The 25,708-nt window shown below is 38.8% G+C and overlaps 1 protein-coding gene and 1 long non-coding RNA gene across 8 annotated transcripts in view; one reads left to right on the top strand and one right to left on the bottom strand.

Annotated features, from left to right (window-relative positions):
• Window positions 1-25,708, bottom strand: part of TRPS1 (transcriptional repressor GATA binding 1) — a 218,374-nt gene that overhangs the window by 88,708 nt on the left and 103,958 nt on the right. The window lies entirely within an intron of this gene.
• LOC128905071 (uncharacterized) lies at window positions 81-11,004 on the top strand. Its single transcript, XR_008464749.1, has 3 exons — window positions 81-172; window positions 1,744-1,856; window positions 10,803-11,004. It is a non-coding gene; the product is annotated as an uncharacterized LOC128905071 (long non-coding RNA).

Below are 25,708 nucleotides of genomic sequence, written 5' to 3'. Positions count from 1 at the left end.
TGTTGTTGTTGTTATTGTTTTGTTGTTGTTGTTGATTATTATTATTTATTTATTATTATATGATTTCTCTTAAATACAACCTCACCACCATTCGAACACCGCTAAACTGGAACGCCCAGCAGGCGCAAGAAGACAGAATACTTCAAACCTGCAGAAGACCAATGCTTCAGAGGTAGGTGACATAAATGGATGAAAAGCAACAGGAAAATATATTCTGGCACTTGTATAATTTATCTCATTGCAGGGAAACGTAAAAAAACATGCTACTAAATAGATGGAATTTTTAAGTCAAGCGGATGTGAGAGAGACCAATTTTAGGATTAAAATTAAAAACTTCATGGATAAGTTTGCCCCAAGCTTATGACATATTATGTATTCTGAATACAGTACTTAACCACTGCTGAAGTCACTACCTGATTTCAAAATAAAAGTAAAAATTTTTATATATCTGTTGTATATCCACTTCCAATTTCTGGTACTGAGTAAGAGGAAATTAAAATATACAACATACATATTTGAAAAGTGACAGATGCTGTCATACCCAGCAATAACACCGTATGCAAACCAACGTCTAAGCAATATAGAAACTTAAATACATCAGTCCTCTGACATAAACAAACCAAACCTCTGTTGATCCAGAGTATTCTCCTTGGGTGTTTCATGATAAGCCATGGTTTACATAGTCATCTATTATGGTCATACTTATTTCCCATTTTTTGACATCCTCTAGTCTGGTAGACACTGATATTTAAACCAGTGCACCCTTGCCAAATACAGCTGCTGTGTTATCTTCATAACACACTAAAAAGCATATCTGCTTTGTTCCAAAGAATGCCTTGTAGGCAACAGTGTCAAAAAGCGAAAATTGTTTTGTGGTAATTTAGTGGGTATTGTTAGGAGCCAGAATGAAGAAATACCGTACTTGGATTGAATGTGAATAAGGAAGATGACCGGGAAACTTGCTTCAACTGGTAAAGATGCCAAGGAGGATCCTCTAAGGATTACAGTGAGAGATGGATAAGGCCATACTGACGAGACAAAATCAGGAGTAAATGCAGTTGGGGAAGGAATGTTTTGATGGAAGGTATGTGCCATAATCCCTCCTTCAAACTAACAATAGTCCTTTTAGGACAGCAACCTATTTAGGTGACTTTGGTTCCAAGGAACCTTATGAATGCTTCTGCACAGTATTTTCAGACGAATTGTAACCAAAGCCTTTAACCCTCATCTGCAGAAAGTAAATATAAGATGTATTTATCTATATATAATATAGATAAGTTTTTTTTATAAATATGTATAAACATAAAATATAAAGATATATTAAATATATTTGTATATATAATATAAAATGTTTTTAGTAGGAGAAAACTTTTCTCTCAGTACTGAAGGTAACAATAGTGTTGAATAAACAACTTAAGCTCTAAAGGCTACACAATCACAAGATGTTTAATACAAAGAATACGCTAATCCCATTTCAATGCAGAGGCTGGAATTAAAAATGTGTTTCAGTCACACTGCTTGCAAAGCAGGAACAGCGAGATGCCTTTTGCCATTATTCCTTTACAAATCATGGTCAAAGATACTAGTGTTCTCTAATGAACCTCCTCTTGTATTGCTAAAAAATACACAGGTTTTTCCTTCTATCCCATCGGCCCTACATGTGTATCTGTTAGCATTTTTCAGGCTCATTTCAGAATATCATTCAGAATATCATTTATGCCAACCAATCGCTCTCTGTTCCAGTTTTCAGAAAAGAGTGAAAAAGTAAGTTGATCCTGAAAGTGAAAGACCAGTCCAGGTGGTGTCAGACACGGTGCCAACACAAAAGTCCTGAAACAAAGAGGAAGCCCTGCAAGGTCAGTGATAAAAACATGCTGGTGTTTCTTGTATTTAAAAGTTGGATGGGGGAATACTCCTAAATCATATATAATACATGTAGGAAGCACCGAAGAACACCATTAACTCATCTGAACAGCACTAATTTTCTGCCTTATGTACCACTTCTAATCTGTGCAACCTCTGAACTATATATTTAAAAATATGAGAAAAGAATGCATGGGAGAAAAAAAAACAGACAGAAAGAGAAAAAGACAGAAGACAGAAAGGCAACAAGACATCTGCAAAATAATCACGTAGAAACTATGTAAATCCAAATTAATAACCAGGCCAACCTAGATCTAAGTGCTAGAAACAAATAAATGTACCTGGGATGTGAGTCAGGCTGTACCGTGTAGGCACTTTCCCTTATTATTTGATTTGTAGTAGCAAGTAACGAAGCCAAGCATGCATTTAGACAGTTTGAAGCAGATGGACAGCACACTCTGGAAAACAAGTTAATGGCAGAGGCAGGCACATCTGCATAACTCCAGAGTCAAAATGGCCTCAACAATTAGAGACAGTTACAGATGCAGCATTTTCACATTTGGATCCTGCACATGTAAATATGCAACAATACTTGTATGTTGATCCTGTGCAGAGCTTCTCTCTGAGAAAATTGCTTTCTTCAGGAAGCAGATTAATAAAGTAGAAGCTGCATGATTGTAAATTAAAACTGCCTTCTTTTTTCCCTTTTTTTTTTTTTTTTTTTAAAGTTAAACATCATTAGGGCAAATCCACCTCTTCCCACTGCTACTGCAAAGGCCATTGCCCACAGCAAAGCTAACGTAACTCTAACAACGCGCAGAAGGAGACTCTGGTAACTTTGCTACACAACCCAACCACACTCCTCCACAGAACAGCAGAGCAGGGGCGGGTAATGCAGGATGATCAGCTTCTTTGCTTTGTTCTTTCCTATGGAATAAGATAGTGTTCTCACATCACAGCTTAGGCAAAGCCAGTGTGCAAAATCACACAAAACCCTCATTACACTTGAGCCCGGTGGAAGAGTCTCAGAAGCAAGTCAAGAGATTGTCGATACCTGCCTTTTACTCTACACCAGTGTTGTTTCATAAGACATTGGGATTATGGAGTGACTCCAAAGACAGGCAACGAAGGTGGTGAGAGGTCTAGAGCACAAGTCTTATGATGAGTGGCTGAAGGAGCTGGGGTTGTTTAGCCTGGAGAAAAGGAGGCTCATGGTAGACCTATTGCTCTCTACAACTACCTTGTTGCAAGGTGAGGGGTCGGTCACTTTTCCCAAGTAACAAGAGATAAAACAAAAGCAAATGGCCTCAAGTTACATCAGGGGAGGTCTACGATGGATATTAGGAAAAATTTCTTCACCTAAAGGGTTATCAAACATTGGAACAGGCTGCCCAGGGAAGTGGTGGAATCGCCATCCCTGGAGGTATTTAAAAGATGGGCAGACGTGGTGCTCAGGGACATGGTTTAGTGGTGGTTTTGGCAGTGTTAGGTTGATGGTTGGACTCAATGATCTTAAAGGTTCCTTCCAGCCTAGACAATTCTATGATTCTATGTTCAAGCACTTAAACAAGCTGTTGATTACCAGGTCAGCCCTGGTGCACGAACACACACTGTGCAAACTGAGATACAGGAAAACCTGTAGTCTTTTATTCACTCTATGGACACAGACATATAGATAACCAACAGTTGTCCTACACTCAAGTTTACATCCAAGTGTAAACCACCAAAGTAGCAAAAAATCGTAGCTACAGATAAAACAGGAAATTTTATACCAGTTAGAACAAGAAATACCAGCAGTAACTGGAAGTTCAAATTCTTGCTGGTGTAAAATGAATTAGATCATAAACTCAAGGCACGAAAATCACTAAATATCAATGAATTCAGTTAAGCAGTACTTCTTAGACATACTACCATAATCAATCAGTGTAATCTTAGAGAGTCACATACTAATCTCCATGGCTCACAGCTTTAATTAACCCTATTAATAAATAATAACAAACAAAATGCCTAAATCTAGATTTTTTTAAAATTGCTTATAGAAGTCAATAAAGGACACCCATTATCACACCAATAACTTCGTATGTCCTGAAGCAAATTCACAAAAGATGTCTAATCACCTCTCACAGAGTCAAGTTTGGAAGCAGGAGGAGAAAAGAAATGGTGTTCTGAACATCTCTTCTACAAATCACTCTATGAAATTTAAGCAAAAACAAATGTCACAGAAGCATTTCTTTCTCTCTGCGCTACTTGCCTTCTGGTGGTATCTCCATGAGGCTTCTAATTTACCAAATTCCCTGTTCCAGATACAGAAGTGGTCTCCAGGACAGCAAGGTTTTGGTAGCAGCCTCTTCCTGCCTTATAAGCAGCATTTATGCGATATCCCCTGCTGGGCCTGCTCCCTCCTTCATGTTTGAGCTCACAGCCTTGCAGCAGCACCGCAGGTGTGCTGCTTTCAAAGCCAAACAATGTGTTCCACTCAGGGACCACGTACACGAAATTTCCCTTGGTTTCAGGTTCTGAAAGGTGCTTCTCGAGCTCTGGAGTGCATGTGGATCCCAGAAGTTGTGTCCTCTACCCGAGCTAACCCAGCCAGAAAAGCATGGCAGAAAATAAACATGCTCCTTCCCTGTGTCGCTTCCATCGTAGTTGCTACCGAAATTGTGACTATACTTAAATTCCTCATAACCTACTTACAAGTGCATATCCCCTGGTATCTCTTGTACTTCCCAAGATTGTGTTATCGCAGAAGGTGCCAAGTGACTGCACTGCCTATTTACCAGAGGGATGTCTCACTGGTTTCTATTAATAATATATTAAACAAGCTAGTGCCGAATGTTTTTGAAAAGCTAAGAGCTCTATTTGTTTGTGTCAGTTTATTATTTCAGAAACAGGAGTTGCTGCACAAACAATTTCGTATGCCTCAAAAGGAAGACAATAAGGTGCACAAGCTGCAAAAAGAGAGCGGTAGAAAAAGTTGGTTTAGCTGCTAGTCGTGCCGTGGACCTCATATCTGCCTATATATGGATGACCGTGTTTTAAAAGCTGGGTTCGCTTTCGGATTCTTTCATTTGGTCACAACATTTACAGCTTTAAAGCCAGTTCTTCAAAGAGGATAAATGTCCTCAGCTTCACCTGAAGCTACGAGGGAGCTCTAAATCCTCACCTTTCCAGAAAAATCAATCCAAATCAAAAGCAAAAGGAAGAGTGCTCCCAAAACCAAAAGCCACAGGTTAGAAAAAATCTCAGCCACAGGTAATTGCTTTATTCTGCAATGAAGATCACATCTGCTCAGTTTTTCTAGCTTACTGAAGCTCCTGGCTGAGATATTCCCTAGCAAGATGGAATATAAACAGGGACCATCAATATGGACTGTGCTCTGTTTACTTCTCCTCCTGTGAGTCAGTGCTAGAGATGATGCAGGGAAGCGTTCAGCTCCCAGCATCGTGTGAGCAGCAGCTGGGAAACAGCAAAGGAACTCCATATTCACCGTCTTAATGTGATCATATCAAAATGTGTTGAGTGATTTCTTCCACCCCTATCCCCAGCGTCATTTCTCAGTGTCCCAAGGAATCACAGACGGCAGACCAGAAAGTACAGCCTGGTCATGGAGCCCGTCCGGTTGCGGCAATGCAGCATTTTCCTTTACAGTAACCTCTTGATGGCATTTGCAGTCAAGTCCACTTTTAAATACCTTTACTTATTCCGCTGTGAAAGCAAAAAGTAAAATCAGTTCTGTTACTTACATGTAGAAATATTCCTGCTATATTTATTTATGACATGCCCTTGTAGTAGACATCAGAAAAATAAAGAGGAGGAAATGGGTTCTGAAAACGTTTGGGACAGTTTTATAGAATATTATTGCAATTAATTCTCATAAAATCCATCTGCCACACCAAGGGCTTGTGTTACCAGGAAACCATTTGTAAAGGGTTCAGAGGGAGAAAGAAATTATAATATCCCTTTCCTCTCTTTCTCACACTTCTCAACCTGCCTTTCACAAAAAATAAAGAGAGTTATGTGAGCTTTTCCATGCAGGCAGCTTACCACGGGTTTTATGTGAAGTATGGTGCAGACTTAGAGGAAATGCTAGATACTGCTAAACCAAAATTAGTTTTTTCCATCTGAATGATGCAATAGTCAGTTCTATGCATCCTATAGCTTGCCATTACGGATGAAAACCTTTCTATTTCATGCTTTAAACCTAAATCATGGAAATGCAAAGCAACAGTTTCTCTATTCCTCAGTCTCTTGTCGTTTGGGCGGAGAACAGAATGCACAGAGACCCCTCTCCCTGAGGCCTAAAAAACAGCTGACGGACAAATACGTTCGCGTGAGTCTCAAGGAAATGGATGAGTGGAAATAGAATGCATAAATACAGGATAAATCACAAATATCTATGACAGTGCATTGCATGCTTCTGTTTTTTAATTTGCATTTATTGCTTCTTTTGACATCTCCACCTATTGCAGATGACAGCAGTCTGACATACGCTGGGAACCTATGCTTTCCTCTGTAGTCGGTGGAGAGAATCAGACACACAACCTACCCCAGAGTGGGAGCATCTTCTAGAGATGCCTACCCTTATCTATTTATCATCAACTGGACCTATTTGGCTCACTGAATTTAGACTTCTGCTACTAATATCGGAACACTGTTATCAGGCAAGATATATCCCATCCTAAAGCGTTCCACAAAAATGACAAAAAAAAATTAACTGCAATTGCGTACAGCAACCTCAAAGGTCCTCTGTAAATCTTTGCAATTTGTAATGTTGGATGCCCACTGTTTTAATGACAAACATCATGCAAGGCAGTTCCTCCCTGCACGTAGCTGCAGTCTTTTTTGTAAAAACACCATTGATGTGGAGTTAAGAAAAAGCAGGACTCACATGCATGTATTGTCATGAAGAAGATGGGTTAGCAAAAGTAAAAACATGTTGATAAGGAAGTCAAGCAGTTCAAGTAGTATGTATCGCACCTGAAATGTGCTGAAGTGTTATGAATAAGGAATTCACAATCAGACCTGCAAAATAATTCTCGTTTAGATACAACAACAACAAAAATCTGGTAAAGGCAGAATTGTAGCAATTCTAGTAAATTTAAATAAGGATTACTGAAATTTCTAAGCATTAAGTAAAGACATTTAAGAAATACAAGAAACACTTCTTTCAGTCTACTATGTAAAAATATTTCTCATATTTCTTAAGGGTTTTCTCTAGTTTATTATCTAAAAGTTCCTACCAGAAATGAAAAACTGACCTCACTGAAGTCTCATCACGGCAGAAACTTCATAGTGAGCCAAATGGAAACATTCTTAACTTAGATAATTATACAGAATTCAGGTTTCTAAACATTTTCTTTAAAACTCAAATTAGCCAGAGCTTCTGGAATGCCAATGACCACACATATGCTCCTAAACTTACTTGCAAAAATCAGAACAATTGGATCTAATTACGGCAGAAAGAAATTATGCAAGAAAATGAGAGCTACTTTATCACACCCCCTTCCAATTGAAACCTGGCCAGAAACAACAATACCAGTAACATTCCTAACTGGTCAGTCCAGGCAGGTTTCCATCATCCGGGCAGAGTCAGTAACTTGGTGCTAAATTTATTAGCATGCAACTTTACATTAAACAGCACGACGCAGAGAATGAAATCATTGTTCAGCAGAACCAGGAGTGCTCCAAAAAGGGCAGAGCAAAATCAGGCGACTTGTTCGCAGTTTGTATCGCAGGGATCAAACCCCAGCACCATTTTTGACGGCTTTGGCGAACGTTTGTGACCAACCCCAGCCAGCAGAAAGAGCTTCTCTTCCTGCTGTTTTGCAACATCTGAAGTCCCTGTGAGAATTAAGTGGACATCAAGATAAACAAAGTATAGCCTGATTTGACAAAAAAGATTAGAGACATGATGAAATACTGACCAAAATGTCAGCAAAGAACGTAGGTACTTGCCAGCATGACTAACAGGAAAGTTAGAGATTAGGAAGACTACGCAGCAGATTTTTTTTCTGTGTTTGGGGTTTTTGTTGTTTCTTTTATTACCTCCCCAAATCTAAAAAGAAGAACTTTTGTGTACGTTCCTTGCATTTTCAGACCCTGTAGGGCCATTTTGGGATGTACCATTGCAGACAGTATGTCTGGCAGGAACACATCTGTGACCAGGTGCCCATTAAATCATTTCCTGAGCTGTTTTAGACCTCTTCTGAGGGCAGTTTGGTAGCATGCCAGTTCTGGTCTAAAACCTGCAAAGAACCACTGATTAATTGGGCTTTTGCTATTTCACTGCTATAAGGAACTGCACTCCTTTCACATTCTTATGGGACTCCTTGTGTGGTTTCACTGGCAATTGCAGTAAATTTACCCCTATGTCTATATATTTTTTAAATTAAACAAAGTTGACTAATGGACTGGAAAAATACTGCTTCAGCAGTGAAACAATGCACTGATTCCCACTGACAATCGTATTTTGGATTCACTATCTTACCTGATGTACGACCCACCATCCTTTTAAGCACAGGAGTCTCGCAAATTCAATGTTAAATTTCATTAACATTTGTGATTTCCTCTTTACTTTTCCTCGAGTAAGATCTTGTTATTTTTCTTCCACTGTACCAAAATCACATTTTTAATATAGGCAGATGGCTAAATAAGGGGATACTGAATACTCAGTAGGCTCCATTGGAGTAAAGCAATCAGATATACACTCAGAAGTATATTTTAGGTCTATGCTGCAATCCGAAGTGTGGGTTGTGTCAGTATGGCCCATGCTGACACGGGTAAGCTTTAAATCTGCAGGCTGGAGATTCAAGACCCGAGAAAGGTGGCTGCAGCACGACAGCCTTCACCGAGGAGGAGCAAGCCTGCCCACTGCTCGGGGTGCTAACCCGGCACATCCCAGGCTGTGACATTACTAATGGGGACACAGCTAGTTTTGCACAGGGGCACCCAAGACGCAATCAGACCTTTATTGTTGCTGAGTAAACTCACGATTTAGCAAATGCGTTACTTCAGTGGCACAGACATGCAGTCCTGCGTTGTGCTTTGGAAATTCCACCCTTTAAATCTCACAGTAGCTGTCAAAAACTTGACATTTGCTTTCAATTAAGAAACATGTATTAGATATACTCACTGGCCAGCAATTAATGAGCAACTGAAGAAAAAGCTGTTGGGCATCTTGGGAGACCCTGACTTCTAACCTGAAGGGAGATGGAAGCCAGAAAACTCGTAGCCATCCGAGCAACCAGCCTCCTGCAATCAAGGCATTTTTATACATCACCAAAAAGTGACTACAAAGATGTGGCAGATGTCACTGGGAGTCCAGAAGTGACTCCAGCGTGACTCTAGAAGCCTTTAAGGGGCAAAAGTACACAAGTCGATGACTTTAGCTCCCCTGCGTGACAAGAACTAACCATGGCAGCATGACTGCAAACCTGCCACTACGATGGTTAGCAAATGTCTTGGATATTGATTGATGCAATGCTTGCAACTGGACCTTTTTCAGGGGTCCAGAACGCAAGACAAAACAATCTCTCTTAACACAAATAACATCAAAAACCCTGACCTGCCCTGTTATAAGAGTCACACTGATTCGAAGCTTAAAAATTCTTCCAGGATTAGAACAGAGTCAACCATGTCCTCACAGCACAATTCTGCTCTCAAACAAGGGCTGACAGGAGTTATATATGTATATAGTACCTCTTCCAAAGCCAATGGCATTCCACAAAGTATAATACACTGCTTTTCCAACCGCTTATCAGGTATAGTCTTGGAAAAGGGCAGGTAGAAGAAGGTGGCACCCATGGTGGAGTGGGTACTCTGCTCTCAGCTGCCCGTTAATCTCCCTCAGTTGCAGTAACACCAGCCATGAGAGCAGAGGCAGAGAAGGAACACCGAGGGGATCCTTGCAAACTGGGCCTGCCTCTGAAACATGCCTGGTGCCTGGATCCAGGAACTCACCTCCATCTCATCATGAGCACAGTCACATATGCAGGGATGCTCAGCTATTAAAGATCAAAGGGGGCTTTTTGTCTCTCTTCAGCTTGTTCACAAGCCACGTTAGTTTCAAGGCAAGGAGAGCTCAAAAGATTCAGATGCAGAACGATCCAGGGAATGTAAAAAGAGGCTCATGGTGGTTTTGCCGCTCCTTAACCTTGAAAGTCACATCACAGAGGGGAAAACACCTCTCCTGCAATCTATCCAGAAGTCAACCTGCATCCACAAAATGCTTCAATAAAAATGTGCTGAATATTTCTAATTACTTTGACTAGCTTTCTATCTGGCTGGCCTTGGCGAGCTTCTGTAGCTACGGAATGAATTTAATGTCACATAAAAAGAAAACAGTGGTAGCATAACAAGCACAGCTTCCATTCACATGAGTAAAGAGGTTCAGAGTTGGATCCTATACTTCTGCCTGATTTTGTCAAGGCAAATGGAGCTCTAGCCACTTACACTACTCTGGGACTGGTCTCGATCAAATTTAGCAATGGGGGGTAGGGGGAGGAGATCAACCTAAAGAGTTATCTTTATTAGCTTTAGGAAAGGGGGAGAAGCAGGGGGAGCGGTCCTTTCTTCTCCTAAGGCCTTCCAAGAAACATGTCAGAAGGAGTGAAAAACAGAGACAAAAAGAATGAGGGCAATGTCACAAGAAATCAGAAATGAAAGCTATCAGAAAAACAGATGCCTGTCATGGCAAGAAAAAAAAATTAAACTCTTACATTGGTAAGAGTTGGTTGTTTCTGGCAACTGACAAATGTGACCCACTCGGTGCTTCCAGAGTATATTTGGAAGCTTAAAATCCAAATAATGTTGAAGATACACATACAATACTTTAGATATATAGATAAATATGCATAGTTAGATACACATATAAACCAAACACTGTATGTATTATTGTTCATAGCTCTTTATTTTCAAATGCATTTTGTATTTTCCTACAGGGTCTCACAGAAACTCACTGCAATCAATGGAACTGCAAAACAGAATTCTCAGCTATCTTCCTTGTCCAGTAATTTTTTTCTCTTTAAACTCATAATTCAGTTAATATATTTTTTCACCTACGAATTTGATCTTATCAACACTGTTCTGTCCAGGCATGGGGACGACATTATCTCCCTTTATCAAACTGCAATGAAAGGAAACTTTTCCACCCTTGGGCATTTTTTCCCTCTTGCAGATATGTCTGCGTTCCTTTATCTGGTCCTTTTTTGCATTCACTGTAAATCAAAAACTCTCCAGAGGAACTTCCTGGATTCTCAGTTATTGAATAAGGCTAATCAAGTTCCCAGAGAACAATCTTGCTTTTTATGTCTATCCGCATCCGCAGTCTCTTCATCAAAACAGTTCTATTCAAGATTCTTAAGGGCTCTTCAACAAAAATATTTTCGATCTTCAAAACAAAAGTTTCCTAGCGCCAGGTTCGCTCGTCTCTTAACTTTGCTTTAACTCACTTCTTATACATAACTACAGTAATACCACACTATAAGATATTGTGCCGAATGCTTCAACACACAGCTCTTAGATCCAAACAAAGAGTTCAGTTCTCTTTGATTACATTAACTTTTTTAATCCAAAAAGGTTTTTGGTGAAGCATATGTTCTGCATCATTAAAATCAGATATTCTGGCTTTGATCTTTAAGTTCTCTCAGTTGACTGCTTCTCCAAACTACAAACTATTTGAGCTTTTGAAGTTATCTCCTTGCTCTGTACAGAAAACCTGAACCTTCAGCCAGATTTGATAGGGTTACAAGATAATAGCCATATACCATTGTATTTACTTTTTACATACTAAGCTTTGCTTTGAGAAAAAATCTACAACTTTGACTGAAAAAGCTTAAATACAATAAGTACAAAACAGAGATAATTATCTACGTATTGTTAGTTATTTAAGTTTACAAGTAAATCTAGGAACATTTTGCTTCACTGAACACTACCTTTTACACTCAATATTTATCGAAGTAACTTTTTTTTTTTCCCCTCTCCTTCTCTTCCCCCACCCCTCCAAAGTCAACGAGGAGCCTGGACAGACAGAGATAGGAAGTCTGTGGATTTAAAGTAGTGGAAATGTCACACAGTGGATGTCAGTGGCCAGACTGTCACACAAACAAGCTCCTCCACAGCGCGAAAAGGCAGAGAACAATTGAAGAATCTGAGGTGTGACATTACAGCAAGATTAATTAAAGTAACAGGGCTGGCTGAAAATAGCCAAGGCGGCCATTTGTCAGTGGATTACATCAGGCATTAAGTGGCTTCCAAAAATAGGGGGACTACTGGTCCCATGACACATTTCAGTGATTCTGGAAGGAAATATCTAGCCCAGCCAGAAAGCCCAGCCTGGAGATGTGGGACACGAGGCATCCAAGCTCCCAGTCCCATTCACAGGATGCTAAAAGCTTTGGCTCAAACTATTTGGTTCCCCAGTTTTACAAATAAGAGAAGCAAATATTCACCCACATGTAAGAAACACTAGTTAAAATGAGAGTAAAAGAAAAATTCAAGAGGGAATTATTAACACTGATTGAAAAGGACAATATTTGTGGTTCCATGAAGGAGGGGGTAACCCGGCCGCTTCCTTGCTATATTTTAACATGATAATGGAGATGCAGGAGATAAAAGTTTATGAAACACACAATCCACATATAGTGAACAAGTATGAATTCATAAAGTGGAATAAAAACACAAATGTTTTTGATTAAATAAAATAATTCAGCATTAGAGTTTATCAAATAGTATCTTATAAATGTGACATTTATCAAGAATAAAAGATCAAATAAAATGCATTCCCTAGTACGTACTCCTCTGTGTGTATGAGTGACTATGTCTCTGTGTGTCTCTAAATAAAAAACTACACATTCTATTTTAATTTGGAAAGTTATTTTCATTTCAAGCATTCTCTGCATGGGGCAAATGACTTCTGAAGATGAAAACATTTCCCACACATGCTTCACATCATGTAACAAGAGAAAGATCACTCCCAAATTCAATCTCTCATTCATGCCTTCCCACCCTCCCATTTTTTTTTCCCTCCCCCTTTTTTCCCCTTTTAAAAAAAAAAAAAAAAAAAAAAAGGAAAGAAAGAAAAAAACCGAGAGGGAGATGTGTTTGGCAAATCAACAACAGAAATATTTCAGAAACTGTCCAAGCCATACAATCCCAAACTAATTCTGACCGAATCACATGAAAAGAAAAAGACATCTTGTGAAGAAAAGTCATTTCTACATGCCACCTTTTTCCAATTACTTCCCAGTAACAATTTAATGAGAGCTGTAAAATACAGTGCGTATCTACCACTACATGATCGTAGTACTCAACGCTTCTGAAACTCAGGTATCCAAATTTACAAGCTTTCTATAATGCCTGTTCATCTAAATACTTTAGCATATGAAAAACTGTATTCATATGAGTAGTTCCTCTGATGTTTATGGCTCTGATTCTAAAATTATATATGATGGTCCTAATCCGGCAGATGTTTAATAACTCAGACTCATTAAAACTGATGAAATTCTAAACTCCAATAATTTCAGTAGAGTTTAATTGCAGAAACATTTAGTACAATAAAAGAAAATTACATAAGTTTAATATCCATTTTTCTTGACTATAATTATATTTCTATTATATACTTCCTAGATTAAGCTAAATCTATACTATCTAATAAACATAATTATATGAAATGTTCATATAATAGGCTAAAGAAAGTAACAATTAAAAGCCCATAATTCAGTTACTCTACGTAACTCATCATTCTCAGAGAATAAAATATTGGATTAATTCATTTACCTTCAACCGAGCACTGACAAGCACTCTTTGAGAGAGAGACTTTATTTTCCTTCTTCAATTCTTTGTTTCTTTTGCTACCTACTTCCATAGAAAAAATATCTTACCTAAAATGCCGATCTTGTTGTGGAACCTTGTTTGTTGATCATATTAGAATCCTTTTATAAATAGTTTACAAAGTGTTATTAAATTAAGAATACCATTAACATAATACTTCTTGCACTCTGTAGAAATTTGTAAAAATGATGTAATGCTTACTACAATGTCTACTAAATGTTTAACTTATATGAACTATGTATACGTGAATCTTTATTATATTTTTGCTCCATTTCACAGTAATACAGACGCTAACTGTTTTCTGCAATTTTAAAACCAAACACCTTTGAACGGTATTTCTTGTCTGTGTACGTTGTAACGTTGCTTGGCCTCACCAAGAAAACGTGTATGCATACTCTGCCCTGGTAGTGCCTTTCCTCGCTTAAACTAATCTTAAAACAGTAGGGAAAAATTACATTTAACTAGGCAATAATGATGCAGCCTTGTAGATACAAGAGAAATTGCTTAGATGATATCTGTACACTGATAAGAAGAAACCCTAAGAGTGGAAGAGCGTGTTTCAGGGGCAGCCTGCCTACAGGTCAGAAGAATAAATTAATTCTTGTCTTTGTAGAGTTTCCAGCACAACATCCTACTATTTTAACACTTTGGAGGAGGAACAACTTTTATGCAATTATGAAGTTTCCGTAGTTCTGGAGAATGAATGCTATAAAATTAAAGGAAAACCAGAATCTGAGCCTGAGCCAGCGGCTATTGAAAGCTGGTGGAAGGCAATTCCATCGTCTTCAATGGGCTCCGCACCAGAGCCCGCGTGTACAGCGTTACTTAGGAACTGCATACATTAGCTGATCATTTGTTCTCAGCTTATTCTTAATCCTATTTTACAAAGCTAATGTTCATCTTCTAATGACAATCTAATTGCTCGGTGCCATGTTTACTAGTGGGAATGAACCACAAGCCATGTCACTGTAAGCTCCGGGGAGTATTCCAGTGATTGGGAGGTTAAAAACTCCCTATCTGTAGAAAGGGAAAACTCATTTCTTAACTCTCTGGTACAAATTATTTCCAGGTGCTGATAATTATCACTCATGGAGTTTGATATTCCGGACTCTACATCTAAATTTATACTTGACAAGTTAAACTTTTCATCATGTGCAGCAGTCTCCGAAAGGCTGAGGAGAAGGACAGACTGCCGATGGTTGAAACCAATTCTACTTAAAATAGCAACACTTAATTACAAGCCTTGCTGTTTATTTCTTTTCAAAGTATTTCAAATATATCTTTTCCCCTAAAGAAATAATACTGTATATTATTAAACAGATAAGTATTACTGCATCTGCTCATGAACAAGAACTGTGAATAACCAAATAATTAGTTGGGAAGCCTTGGAAAGGACTCAAAAAAAAAAAAAAAAGCCCATCAAAAGCTCAAGTTTTCCTTTATGCAGACTTCTTACTGTACACCCACACTACATACATGCAAAAGACACATAAGTGTGCATGTGTTAAAAGAGACATGACACACAGAAAAGCAGCAGATTCAATCACCAGATGCTTAAATGTATGATTAAATACACACATGGAAGCACTCATGCTTACATATTCACACCTTTTTGTCAATGACCAGACAAAAACTTAAAGAAGGTAAAAATAGGATCTAACAAGCACAAATTCAAAGGAATTTACAGAAGTACCCTATAGCCACGCTAGTATTTCTTAGGTTTGCGTTGCTGTTTCAACCTCCTATCCATGATCTTTTATGAGTTTGCTTTTTGCCCATCTGGCATACTGTGAAACTGATCAGTCAATTAATTTTGAAGCAACTCTGACCTAAGTTTATTTAAAAGGTGTCCCAAGAGACTCCCTTAAAGTGAACACTTAGCGAACGCCATAAACCCAAGTGCATCCCATTGCGATATTAGAATTATACATCAAATCATCCTATTGAGCAGCATCAGCCAGTGATTCTTACGTTGGCTGCAAAATTACATCTCCTGAAACCCTAGAAAAGATCAACCTCATGATCTACTGGGGCAGGATTATTTTAACGGACATGCCTTGATTCAGGCAGGTGTCCTTTTGCATTAAAGACTGCGTTACGGGAGGGTGAAGGTGCCGCTTGTTTCTCCAACAGCAAACACCTGCAGACTCCAGGCTCTCACTACCTGCAACGTTACTAATGGATAAATTAATAGTGGCAGGACTTGAAATTGAGTCCACTCGATCTTAGGGTCTCACAGATTAAAGTATTAGTCCGCTGAACCATGTTACTAGACTTTACTTTAATCTATTAGATACTTCCTTGTCTTTGTTCAATAAGCACGGCAGGAAAAAACCAAAACAGTAGAAATCTTGGAAGAGTGACAAGCAAACATGCAGAAGTTTCAAGGGACAGCCTAGTCAAAGGAAAATAACTACTAAACACTGATTGTCTGAAAATTAAGCTGCACTGAGCTGTGCTAGGCCAGATCCTCAGCTTGTCTAAATTAGCAGGCCTCCAAGGCCGTGGCAATTTTCATTTGTGAGGATATGAAAAAATATTTTGTATTTCTTTGATGCTTTCCATACCAGAGGGAAAAGTTTGGGAGAACTGCAAGAAAAGCATTCAGCTTCTAGCTGGATAAACTGATGCACAGGCGAGTTAAATGACTCAGAATCACACAATCAGAATTGTTTGAAGATAAAGCAAAGCAAAAACTTTTATCACCCTTTCGGTTCTTCTGCTCTCACCATCAGTCTTATTGACCAGTGTGCTTGGCGTCTGAGGAAGAAACACCATTTGTTAGATGACACTTTGGGCATTAAACATGAATGCATGTTATGCTTGTATTTTGATCTGCATTCACTCCACCTCATTCTAGAGATTTAACTGATACGGCTTTTCCAGGCTCTTTGATCATTGGGATAGAGAGGCAATTTCAGAATCCGATTCAGACACCAGGCAGGTGAACGCCCTTCCCGAAAGTACCACCCATTACCCTTCTTTCCCTGACCGCAAGGGGAGCCCAGCCCAACGACACTGATTAAAAGCTTCATATTGAATGAGGGGCAGTTCAGCCCTATGTCTTTTGCGCTACCGGCTGCCAGACCTCCAACTGCCAGAAGGGAACAGAACATTATGCAAAAAGACCCAAAAAACCATCTTTGCCTATATGTAAAAGCATGGCATGAATTTCATAGCCCACAAATCCCAAACCAGAAGCCTGAGAGAATACGTAAGCAATGGCACAGAACGTTGGGGCTGAACAGCTTGCGAAGTGCGAGAGAAATGTAAAAGAAATCAGAGATACCATTACAAGCACATACAACAAAAGAAATTTAAGCCAGAAATAGCCAGAAGCTTATTTCCTTCATGATTCACAGAGCATATTGCAAAACTGCAGTGAGTTGGCATAAATTTGTCAATTTAAGCTCTAGTAGGAAATGTCTGATAGTAGGAGATCATCGTTAAGAGGGTAGAAGTAAAATGAACTAATACGACAGGCAGAAGGTGAGAGGGGCTGCTGACGGTAACAATTTGCTCTCTTTTAATATTCTTTCAAAATTACCTTCTTCTCTCTTTCTTACTCTCTCTCAGTTACTACACTATCACGTACCCTCCGAGTCCCTCCTTAAATTGCATCCTGAGCACCAGTCCCTGTTTGCCTGACCTTTGCACCAGCACAATCAGCCCAGGGGAGGAACACCCCCACCGCTCTGCCTGGCTTTGCAGGAAACAAAGATACGCTGGAGTAACTCGCCGTTTCTTTCCCATTGGATAAAACATTAAATCTTAAATTGCAAAGGAGTTAAACAATGCCTCGTAGCACATGACATCACTGCGTTTAATCATCTCCCTCATTCTCGTAAGTTCGCTCAGGACTTAAAAAGGAGAATTCACTTCACTTCTGATAACGGCATCTTTTAAGGTCTACTTGTATACATATTTTTTTTTAAAGGACGACATTCCAGCACCATTTCTTACGATATTCTTAACACAATTTAGCAAAAGCTCTGTAATCCAATACTTATGAAATGAGCTGTCAGGCATAAAGTATGCCAGAATCTCTTAAGTCCACACACAGCAGGACACAAAACTAGTAGCAACTGTACTGAATTACAACCAATAGGAGAAGTCACAGGTCACCGAAGCCACACAGAGTCCTGCTATAGCCAACAATGAAACTTAATGTACTTTCCATGTCCAGAACCATCCGCTATAGAGCTTCTGTAAAACAGATTAATGATAATAGCGGCAGAAACTAGAAAAGAAATGCAAGAAATGGAAGCCCGGCCAATATTCCATTTGTAATTTGTCACACTATCACACAATAAGACTTCACTGTGAATGTGTTGCCAATTTACAATTCAAATAAGCTTCCTTGAATTTTTAAAAGAATGGACTGTACACATCAGTCAGTACGACACAAAAATGCCCTGTCAGGTTAATTTTAAATGCACGTTTTATTTGCTACTGTTAACTAATCACTATCATTATTTCTGATTTTTAAAAGAGGCGTCTGTTATTAAATAAAATGCAACTCCTGATCCCTAACTGGAATGGGATGTGTTTCTGTAACCGAGCAGTATGCCCTAATTTACAATATTTTGACTTTACAATAGCTAGTTAAATGGTAATTTTTTATTTTATTTTTTTTTTCATTATGTAAAAAAACCAAGGTATTACCAGCAAAAGGAGCACATTTGGTTAGGTCTTTACAAAGGGCCTATTAAAGGCAATAGCATTTTTTTTTCATTTACTTCAAAGGCCTAGTGATCAAGGCAGCGTTAGGAAAAAAGAAAAGGTTTCTTTTCGTAAAACATTGTTTATCTATAGCTGATGAAATTCCTCCTGGCTGTGAAATTCAGCAGATGGACTATCGGGGGGATGCATTTGGCCTGTTGCAGACTAGACACTGTTTCTGTCAGAAGGTGCAGTGCTTTGATGATGCAGAAAATAAAGCCCATGCTGTTTCTATGTTCTATTAAAAGGAAAGCCATTAAGACGGTAGTTAAGTGGTCAAGGCCTAAAATTAGACTTGCCACAAATGCCAGGAAATATTCTTAGTATTTAAAATATCGCTTCATAAAACAAAAGTTTCACTGACTTTCTGAAAAAAAAAAAAAAAAAAAAAAAAAAAGGCAAAAGGCCATACAGCCAAAACATCATTTAAGTACCTAAATGCATACCAGGCTTTAACCACAAGAAGTCGGTGGCTCTGGACACTTGCTTACAGTTAAGCATCTGTCGCTCCATCAGCTCAAGGTTTATCTTTGTAGGATTCTGTTACTGGAAAGACTTTATGTCCTGAGTTGTGCTGAAATTGGGGCTGAGAGGACCTAAAGCTGCAAAGGACGATCTCTGGGGTACTGTAAAAATTCAAATTGAATTGGTACCACCATGAAATATTTCCTGAAGCTCCAGACATAATTTAGATGAAAATACTTCTAAAAGATATCATTCTTTGCTTGACATATAAAGCTCTGACTGTCCTATTTCTTCTATGCTCCATAGTCTGCTGCTCCCCAGTTATCATCAGTTGGGTGTCAAGGCTCCCCTCTACCTGGATCACCAAAACAATATGTCTTCAAAATAATCAAGATTGCTGCTGGGGGTTCTCTGAGCAGAGGCAGAAAGGAAGAGGCAGATTAAGGGGAGGTTTATTTTTTGCCCAGACCATTTCAAGGATCCAATTCACAACAACTCCTCAAAAACCACTGGGTTGCCACAGTGGAGGACAGGCAGGGATGTGGAGTAAGTGGTTGGAATGGGAGTGTCTTCAGGTGGCTTCAGTGTCATGGAAAACACTATGAGAGCAGGTGGACAGTTCTACCACAAGTTAAATAGTCAATACAACATGTAATTACGTTCACTCACAGCAGCTGCTAGGAAAAACAGCAGCAGTTTATATCTTTTTTAGAGCTACCCCATGTACGGGGTACCTTCTATGAGGGTTAACTGCGAAATTCATGCTACTTACCTGGGAACAAGCATATCCAAAGATCATAGATCAAGGCGTTTTCTGCTTTTTTAAGAAAGAAAATGGAAAGCAATTTGAAAATGAACTTTACTGCCAAAAGGTGGAGAAAAGTATTTTGTTTCGATTTCAAGGACAGGAGGAAAGTAAATGACTATACAGAAAAAGGTATGCATACTATTTAGAGAAAGATGTTATTTTTCAGTGTCTTTAGGGGAAGCTACTTACAAAGATGCACAGCAAAGTATTGAAAACCAGGAGGATCAGCTGTCAGTACGATGAACAACATCTAGTAATTCATCAGCCTATGTAAACCCAGAGTCATTTTACTCCAAAACAAATTTCCCACGACTTTGATGTTTCTTTTGAAAGAAGCTTCTTTTTTTTTTTTTTAACCTGTATTTGATCATTGATTTATATTTTTATACAGCTTACAGTAGGAAAAACTTCTGAGTCTGTCATATGCAGCCCTTGAACAGAAACAGGAGATTTACACACAGGAAAAAAAGTTTTATTGAATCAAAGTGTACGTTACGTACCCAATGAATATCCTATATATTTTCCAGAGTAGGATTAGTAACTAGGAACTCTGAAGTATTACTGCCAGTTCTGATACTGATTATATTCTGTGTACTTTGGCAGGTCACATAACCTTTCTATCTCTGACTGTAAAATGAGGATATTACTTATCAGCCTCACAGGGATGTTGTGAGGATTAGTTAATGCCAGAAAAAGGACATACAGTGCTTTACTAAGTAAAATCCATCAAAAACACATGCACAGTAAATGACACCAAGTAATTTGACCTAGAATTTAATTCAGTTATACCCTATGATAGTCAAAGTCTTTTGGATAAACAAAAGTCAACTTAAATTTCAACCAAAACTGGAACTAAACCTAAAATGAATTTTTAGTTGAGGTTCAAAAAGAAGCAGTTATTTTAAAGGGTTATTCCTATTACCTCCCTGTCTCTCTCTCTAATTTCTGGTTCTAACTTGTGGTCATAAGGAGCAGCTCTGATACCCTGCAGGAAAGCTTGTTCTTGCGGTTATTTCTGGCACATCCTGCAGGTTCAAGAGAGGTTCGGGTAGCTTAGCTAAACATCTCAACTTTGGGGTACTTCTGCAAACCAAGCCGATGCCCGTGGCATTTGCTAGTCGCTAATTGTAATGATTTTATGCTTTGCAGTGCAGGAGTTTTGTATAGAAGAAAATCTTCTTCGCCTTATTTGAAAATGTTAAAGGCAGAGCGAGTGCAAGAAAATGAGAAGTGCAACGCCCTGAGGTGATATTCAAGTGGAGACTGAAAGAAGGTGTTCTTAATCCTAAAATTAGGCTTGTAATAACTTCAGTGCATACCACCTGGAAATGTACAGTTTTTCAAATACACGAAGGTAGCAGATGAAGAGCAGTGTTATTACTTCAGGGCTACAGAGTTCATCGCTATCCAGTGAAATAAGCAGGCCAGCTTATTTATTGGTCCAAATTCTGTTTGCTGCGATGTTTTTTACTCAAAGGTTTCCTTGAAGCAGTGAGACAGTCAAGGGGAACTTGGCATTCAGACATGTAAATGACAGCAGCTTTGCTACCTGATCAGAAAATCACTCCTTTCATAGATGTGAGTCAGAACTAAGGTTAGATTTGTGCTGTTTCCGTAACTAGGGACAGTCCTGATTTTTCAAGCAATCTAATTTAATGCTGTCACTGTGGGAAAAATACATGCTTTCTTTTTTTTTTAGCCTCTGTTTTTTTTCAGGTACCTATTCCAACTTCTATCAGGTGTTAGCAACACCTTCTCTAAATCACAATTTTAAATTTTTCAACTGTTTGTTACTAACGTAAGTCTCATAAACAAACTAGATCTAGATATGTGGCCCATTTCACCAACACAGTCTACCAATGGAATTTTTGATCCTTTGCAGATAAGGACTTCATCGACTTCAGTGGAGCTAATATGTCACCTATCGTCATTGTACTCAATGTAGTGACTTCACTCAAACAGCAGTGAATTTTCCTTTTGCATTGTTTTCTATCATAACTGATACATCAATATGAAAATAAAAAATCATTACTTTTTTTCAGTTATATACTCAGTTCCTCCAGCAACATACCCAAATTTGAGTTCTCATACAAGTTGGTAGGACCTCACAGGTTCATTCGGAGAAGAGGACTAACTATGCTATTTGTAGTTCCCGCTTGGCCAACTCAAGGAATGTGTTTTATGAGCTGTGTTTCCCAAATGCTGGCATATTGAAAAGGTAGCCGTGCACAGTGAAAAGTGTAGTTATTGACTGAAAGAATAATCTGATCATCCAGTGCAAAAAAAACTAAATCCACAGAAAAAGAGAAGAAAATGCATGTTGGCATCCATTCCAAACATGTCTCCGAAATAAATCTATCGCAATTTGCAGTATAAACGTGCCTTGTATTTATAACTTATTTTCAAGTTATCTTTTGGTTAAATATAAGCTTGTATAGTTTAATATATTCGATTGCTCACTTTGCTGTTCCATTCTTCTTTCTCTCTTCCTCTCTTGGCAGATCACAATTTGGCCTTTCGGGATTTAGTCTGAATATGTCATAACTATTCAGTTCCTTCCTGCTAACGCCTCTTAACATTTTACTCTCCTTTCTGACTCGACAATCTTCTTCACCTATTTGCCTTATTCTTGATCCCCCATTTCCCCCATCCTTCCTCAGTACGCTTCACTTCTGTTTCCTTTCTTATCAACCCTATCTATTTACATGCTGGGTTTGAAATTTTCCCGAAGGCTGAATGAACTGTTTGCTGTGTTGCTCTGATTATGAAGCACAACAGACAACAATACTAATAAAGCTAAGATAGGGTAATTCAAATCTGTTGAAGAAAAACTAACAACAACAGAACACAATGCAATAATCGTTCCCTTAACTCAGTGATTTCCCTGCAGCAGAAAAAGGCTTTCTGGATTACATACAGAATAACCTTGGCACAGCTTCATATAAGTGCTGGGGCCTACTAAGGAAATGTTTGATATAATGCCAACAATGGGCAATAAAAGTGAAGTAAATCAGACACTAAATGGGCAGGATGCAGCTTTCTTTTAGGGTTGTACAGCACCTAGCACACTCTCATCACTACCAGAATTTTTTTTTTTTTTTAAAAGATTTCTAAAAAAGCGTTATCCATACTCAGTCAGATTCCTTTTCCATTAAGATCTGGTTTGCCTGTTTCTGACCTTAAGTCACTGTTTAAAAATACAAAACAACAGGTCCTTCATGACCAGTGATAAAATTATTGCTCTTACCTTATAATTCACTTTATGCAAAACCAAGACAATGCATCTTTTGTTTATAATCTTGGACATTCAATGATGGTTTCAATTAGAGTCTTTTGTTTATACACATATGGACTTCTGAGATTTATTTCCTACAAACAATTGTAATATTGTGTACTGTATGCATAGTAATCTGAACTCCGAGGGCCAGATTCAACTCCGTTGCAGGTGAGCGTACATCTGATTTGCTGTGATTCTGACACCCACACTACTGGGACAGAGTGGGCTTAAGTCCATAAAGTTAAAGCCCTGAAAATATCAGATCATTTAGGCTAGATTTCGGTATAAAGAAGTGAGGGATTACATTTCACATAATGATCTCTGTAGTGAGTCCAATACCTTGTATTTGTCAGAATTCTTGCAGAAAGGCATTCAGTCTTCATCTCAAGTATCAAAAAATGGACACCCGCCTTCCCATTCCAACAGTACTTTTTTCAATAGGCAGCACTCATCACTACTGAAACGTATCCCTTACTTCTCATTTGAATGCATTTAATTTTGACTGTCAACACTACTGGCTTTTTTCTTTACTTCCAGAACAACCAGCAGAGAGTGGTGGCTATTAGTACTTGGTATTTTCTTCCTGTGAAGATACTTTAATGCCATTAATCAATTCAACTTTTAGTTTCCTTGTTGTTAAGATAAGCAGATAATGCTCAAAATTTCCGTTCCTCTCTGTAAGACATTTGCCTCACTGAATAATTCTGTGGCTCTTTCCTGCTTGTCCCTTCATTTTTATTTATTATTTTTTTAAATTTATTTATTTAGAAATGTTAGTAGTTCTCTAGCTAACAAAACATGATGCAATGGAGTGGGGGGCCAGGCCTGGATTTGGATTTCAAGCTATTTGTGATCAAACATATGAAGCCATATTGTAGAGAAGGCTAATTGTATTTCAGTTTATTTCCATTAGAGTCATTTTGTCCTCTAAAAGGGCTGCAGAGAAAGCTGGATTATTTTTACACTGTTAAGTACGACAAGTGGAAACAGTTTTTAGAGAAAGGCTGAGGCCACAAAGCACAAACGGACAATGGATCTTTGTGTTACAAAGGTGTTGTTGAATGTTTTACTCCCCATAGACTGCTCATGGAGTTGAGCCCATGGATCAAGCAGAGAGCACGGTCCTAAACGCTATCGGAGGAAGCCAGCAAGATAAATGCCGTTTTCCTTTTTTATTGGTCATGCTGGGCATGGCCTATTATCTTTAAATGGACTGAGCAGTTACTGCAGAGAAAAGAACAAGGATACTATCTCTACCCAGGCTTGTTATAGTCTCCAGGGCAAAGACTGTGAGACACTGCTGATAAACAAAGCAACTGCAAAAGCTAATGTCGCTCCTCTGTAGACAAGACAGAAAAGGCAAATATTTAAAAAGTGGTAGTTCATAAATTACGATCATCCCCACCCCCATCAAAAATCCATTAACAAGGAAATTTTTCAGGCAAGTAAACTCTGCCCTAGGAACACATGTTCAAGATTTTTTTTCAGACTTAACCTAAATTAAGGTCAGTGACCTTAATCCCTTCCATTGTGATTGCCTTGTACGCTAGGAATGCAATAGGATAGAACAGGCTAATGAATGAAAAACTCATCCAGCTGCACCTCATCTTCATTCATTTCATCCCATTCCATCCCCTCCTATCCCAAAAAATCTGCCTACTTACCTATGATCATCTACTCCAATTGTATCCCATAACATACTTGCTTCTCTTTTATATTTCCCTCTTTTAGGCCTTTGCTTCAATTCAGTGTAACTGGTCTAGTCCATCAGCTGATTTAAATCAGGTCGATTCAACTGGCCTCTGTGGGGCTGCATCAGCCCCCATCTCCCAGCCCATCGCTGCTGGCAGTGCTCCTGTTCTCCCTGCCATCCAGCCCTGGGCTGGGAAGGAAGCTGGTAGGACTCTCCGCACCTTGCCCTCTGTACTGAGGTACCACTTTCAGCTCTTCCTCCATAATATCTCCATTTTTTTCAATTCAGTCCTTTCTCTTAATTTATATTGTTTAAAACTCATTACAATACCTACCACTGGCTTCTTTTGCTTTGTAAGAGCAACGTCACGCACTCACCCTGGGCGGCCCTTCTCAGATGCCTGACATACCTGTTACGTTCTCCTCGGCCGCATTTCCCAGGTTTCACAGGTACTCCCTCCACTTTACAACAGCACGCTGCCAGCCATGTACTGACCCATGGCAAATTTAATCGCCAGAGTTTTACAATATTCACGCCTAAGGATTACTCGCAAACTTTGCATTAGCATATGCTTCAGTAAACCAATTTGAAAAACGCTTCTTAGGGAATGCCTGTATTCTCACACGGACACTCTGGCTTACTCAACATAAAATACAGTTCTGCAAGTAAGCTACCATGAAGTCTTTCGAAACAAATAAATATGTTTTTTGATTGTGTTGACAATGAGAGCAGCTCACTGCACTGAGCTGCCAAATGAGCAACTCAGAAGTACTGATTCATTTCCCAAGACAGCTTATCTTTACTAGCAACAAAATGGTGAATCTGAAAGAAAATGTGGTCCAGAAGTCGCAGGCCTCTCTCCAGTCTGGAGATCTGAGTCAGAAATAAATGTAGAAGTTGTGATGATATTTATATGTAGGAGTCTGATCCTTTTAAGTTACCTTTGAAAGCTGATTACTTGATTATTCATCTCCAATTTTATTAGAGATTGCAACTTTTTTGTTGGTGATGCAAAATTCACTCTGTCAAATTACTGACAAGTGGCACTGAA

This window comes from Rissa tridactyla, chromosome 2, assembly GCF_028500815.1.
Source record: "Rissa tridactyla isolate bRisTri1 chromosome 2, bRisTri1.patW.cur.20221130, whole genome shotgun sequence".
NCBI classification, from domain to species: Eukaryota; Metazoa; Chordata; class Aves; order Charadriiformes; family Laridae; genus Rissa; species Rissa tridactyla.
Note: the sequence above shows the minus strand (reverse complement) of the source record. Positions and strands in the feature narration are given on the sequence as shown.